The sequence below is a fragment of the Fukomys damarensis genome, unplaced genomic scaffold, assembly GCF_012274545.1.
Source record: "Fukomys damarensis isolate Sample0158 unplaced genomic scaffold, DMR_v1.0_HiC HiC_scaffold_37, whole genome shotgun sequence".
In the NCBI taxonomy this organism is placed as follows: Eukaryota; Metazoa; Chordata; class Mammalia; order Rodentia; family Bathyergidae; genus Fukomys; species Fukomys damarensis.
The window spans coordinates 18132861-18137722 of record NW_022900949.1 but is presented as its reverse complement, the minus strand read 5'-3'; positions in this window follow the sequence as shown (position 1 = coordinate 18137722).

Genomic DNA, 4862 nt, shown 5'->3' with positions numbered 1-4862 from the left:
CCCCGCGGAGCGCCCGCCAGGAGCGGCGTCTCCTCGACTGTGGCTTTCACCGGATGGGTTTACAGCCTTTCTGAGTCTATCAAAATGTTCCAGGTTTCTTAGTTCGGAAGCCTCAAATTAATAAAAATTGAAAGCTTTTCTCAAGACGGTATTTCTAGAGATCTCTTTGTCCGAGCTCTGTTCGATCTGAACAACTATAGTTGACCTTCTAAAAATAACTTTCAAAATCTTACACCTTCTTGGGTCTCAATGACCGTAGGTGTGTTTTTGATTTTGCTGTTATAACGGATGATGTATATGCCTTGAAAAAAGTAACTTAGCTTTTGGATTTTCTAGTCTTACAGTGCTTATAAATATCCTATAAATAAAAACATATCTAGTCTTCAGCCTGGAATGTTTTCCCTCAGAGATGAATTTAACGCCCAACTTTTTTTTTTTCTTTTTATTGAGTTTCTTGGTACAATCTAGGTATACAGTACAGTTACATTCATTGCTGGGATCTTGTACCTCCACATGACTGGTCTTGGTTCTCATTTTCCCCCTTGTCCTTGCCCTCCCTTCACCCGCTCCTCCCCTCCCCATTTACAAACACTTTATTTCCATTTTTTTCATTTTCTCATATTTTTTCTTTTCCCTTGTTCCCTTTCCCCTACCCTTCCCACTTTCCCTACACCCTTAGCCTTTTTCTTCCTATTTCACACTATTAATTATCCCATTAGGATCTTGTGTACTATTACAGTTTTTCACACCAAAGAGACTATTCAGTATTTACACGTGTGACTTATTTATTTCACTTAGGAGTATATCCTCAATATGTATCCATTTTCCTATGAATGACTAATTTCTCATTCTTTATGGCTGAGTAGTATTCCATTTTATAGAAAAACCACATCTTTATCCAGTTTCCAACAGATGGGCAAATGGGCTGTTTCCAAGTTTTAGCTATTACAAACTGTGCCACTATAAACATGGGTGCACATGTATCGCTGTGGTATGATTCTTTTATTTCTTTTGGAAAGACACCCAGCAGAGGGATGGCTGAGTCAAATGGAACCTCTAGTTAACGCCCAACTTTAATAGATAATTGTCTTATTTACTTTTCCCTTTGCCGTAGAAAATAACCTGACACCCAAAGGGGTAAGGGTTTATTAAGTCTATAATATGTGGGGTTTTGGCCCATAATTGGCTGGCTCCAAGGCAGGCTGGCACACAGCAGAGGGGCAACAGTTCATGGGGTGGAGGACAACAAAAGCAACAAGAGACTTTAAGGGCATCTTCCTGCCCCTTATCCACACTACCTAGGGAGGGCACCGCTCACACTTCTAATCCTAGTGCCCTCAGGCCTGAAATTCCTAGAATTGCCCATGCATCTTGCTCCAGCATCACACTCTCCAGATCCAGCCACCAGCAAAAAGCTCCACCTCGTCCTCATGAGGCTTTGGGGGGCAACTAGACACAAGCCATAACATTGCACCCTTGGCACATCCCTTTATGCAAAAGGCATTTAGTCCGTCTCCAAGAGTGACCAGAGTCCCAGTAGTTTCAGCATTGCTGAAAAGTCTAAGACCCAAGTCTTCTCTGAGATTTAAGGCAAGTTCATAGCTGCAAGTCCCTGTATAAATAAAAACAAAGTTAAACACTTCCAATATTCAATGACACAAGGTAGACATTTCCATTCCAAAAGTTACAAACAGGGATACAGAGGAATGGGACATAAAGCAAGACCAAAATCCAGTAGGGCAGACATTAAATCCCATGGTTCCACTTCCAGCATCTCCAGCAATCTGTAGCAAGTTGTAAACTCCGAAGGGCCTGCGTGGCTCTGCCCCTACGGCAGCCCAGGTGGCGGTAGCTTCTGTGGCTTCTCTCTTGGTCTGGTTCTGCTCCTTGTAGTTCTCAGACAATCCACATTCCTGGCTTCTCCAAACTTCTGGAGTCTCCTGTGCACCTTTGGCTTCACACACCGCCCTTTGAGGGACAAACTGCCCGGCCTCCCAGGCCTTCTTCTGAAGTCTGGCGGGAAACCTTCTGGACCCCACAACTCTTGCATCCTGCATGCACCTAAAACCAGGGCCACATGGATGACACCAAGGTCTGCCGCCAGCTGGAGCAGTAGCCAGGCTTCCTTCTCTCTTGTCTCTAGGGGTCCAGTGCCTATGAACCAAACACCAAGGAACAACTTCCCTAGATCTTCTTCTCTGGGTCTCAAAGCAAAATCTTTCACTTTTGCAATTTTGAGGCTGCAGAAGGTGGAGTCCTGCTGTTTCTCGCTCTGCCCTCAGGCCGTCTTTCCCTTCTGTTCTCTCTCAGCAATCAAGATCTCCCCTGCTCTATCTTTGCAGTCCACAGCTTTACTGGAGCTTTTTTTCTGGCCAAACTCAAAATGTTGTAAATCACTCTGCTGGGCTCTTTGCTCTTGATTCTCAACATAGATCTTGCTAAAAAGCCCCCAACAGCAGCCATGCCACTGCCCCAACATTACACTGCCTTGAAATTTCTTCTGCAGCATTAGTTTGTTGTCCTTAATCTTAGTCTCAGGCAGTCTCTGCACATGAGCAAACTGCAGGTAAACTTCCTACCAAGCCATAAGACGCATCATCTGGAATCCAGCAGCCAGCGCAGCCCTTCTTCGCAGAAGAAACCTCCCAAGACTGGTCTTTACCAGGAGGATTTCTATCAGCCTTCTGGTCTTCTGCACTTGGACCGGAATCTCCCATCAAGTGCAACCAAGGGCAGTCCAGCTCCACTTTTTCAGCAGACAACTCTGGACCTTTCCAAACTCTTCCCAGAAGCCAGTCCCAAAGGCTCTGAACCACAGGGGCAGGTACAGTCACCACAACGACCCCTCTTCTCTGGTACCAAGTTCTTAGTTATCTCATTTCCGAAAGAAGGTACCCGACACCCCAAGTTAAAGGGGGAGAGGTTTATTGAGCTCAGTTTATAGAGGTTTCATCCCATAATTGCCTGGCTCCACGGAAAGGTGGCACATGGCAGAAGGGCAACAGTTCATGGCCGTGGAAGACAGCAGAAGCAACAAGGGCCCTCAACAGCATCTTCCTGCTCTTTTTAATTTTATCCTGACTACTTAGACTCACTCCCTTCTCCTAGTGCCCTTAACCCTAGCATTGCACCATGAATCCATTCCAGCATCACACACTCTAGATCCAGCCACCTTCAAAAAAGCCCAACCTCATTTGCATGAGGGTTGGGGGACATCTAGACACAAGCCGTAACACCAATGTGCCCTAGGTCCCTCTTACTTGAATCTGTCTTCTCTTTGTAAAAGACTTCTGGATTTTCTTGGTTTTATTTCCATATCTCTGTCTTTGTATTTCATTGTAAAACACTTCAAAACCTTCTTAAAGTGAACAGAACTAAATTTAAAATAATGCAGTTTTTAAGTTAGGGATGATTAATTTTATGTTTTAATATATGGGAGGAAAAGTGAGCTCTAGATTCTTTGGTTGGGGTTTTTGGTTTGTTTGTTTGTTTGTTTGTTTTTTGCAGTACCAGGGACTGAACTCAGGACCTTGCGCTTTCCAGGCAGGCGCAGTGCCACTGAACTACATCCCCAGCCCTCAAGGCAGATTCTTGGTACGGATTGTAATCTAAATTTACTTATCTGAATCAAAAAATTATCACCTGGTTTGCAGATGAGGAAATGTATTTATATTTTAAAAGGAGAATTTAGAATTCAGGATCATTATAATCAAAAGAATAGCACTTTGCTGAGTTTATTTTAGAGAATAAAAAATATCTACAGAAGGAAGGGAAAACATTTCCATTTGAGAGCCATGATCTTGAGGGTGAAGGCACCCAGAAATGATCCAGTCCACTAGGGTTCTGATTTCAGGTAGTAAAAACAACTGGGAAAAGCTCAAGCCAAAGGTAGGTTTTTATTCCATCCTCGTCGGAGTCCAGCAACCCCAGGGGAGACACACACCTGCATTCTCTACCAGGACCTAGCACTGGATCCTGGAGATTCTTGGCTTTCCTAGTCCTCCTCTCTGCTCTTGTCTGTGTACTCTCTTGACTGCCGCTCTCTGTGACATCACTCTAATCTCCATTTGTGTGGTGTTGAACGGTCCTGGCACATAATTCCTTACTTCTGTTGCCTCTGCCCAAAGGCTGGGACAGCTGCTGTCTTCCACTCTAACTGGAAGAACTCCGAGGAAGCACACTACTGGCCAAGGTGAGTAGGTCGTTATTTCTTGTCAAACCGCCTGTAGCCAGAACACAGTAAGGAAGGTACTAAGGACCCATCACTGTGGATCAGGACACAGGACCAGAAGAGAACAGGACCAGGACACACGCCTTCCCCTCCCCGTGCCCAGTGCCAGGGATGTGGTTCTGATGGGCTGCAGAAGACCTCCCAAAGTGTCCCTTCAGATGTACAGACCTTACAAGGAATAAGTAAGAGCTGCACCACATCCCAGGCCTCCTAACTTCGATCTATACCAAACTTTTTCCTTTAGAGGGAAAAGACTGCAAGAATTCAAAGCTATTATAGTGGTTGTCGATTTAACATTTGATGGTGCGTGCCTTGGGAAGAGAAGTTTGTGGTCGGAAAGGTGACACAAGTGTAATCCACCACAGGGTTGACACGCTGCCCGCCCACTCTGTCGTCCCTGGGATGCGCCCATTCTGATCTCTCGAGTACAAATGCAATATTAAGAACTTTGCGGTCAGAAATCTCAGGAATCTGGGCTACTTTTAGTTCATCTTGGGTAGAAGTTTGCTCTATTATTACCAAATCATGAACTGTGCAGTTTCCACCCCGTGGAACACAATCTTTGATATTTGGCTGAAAGGTCCCCACACACTCTGCAGATGAAGGGGGTCCAGTAGATCAGCCCTGAAAG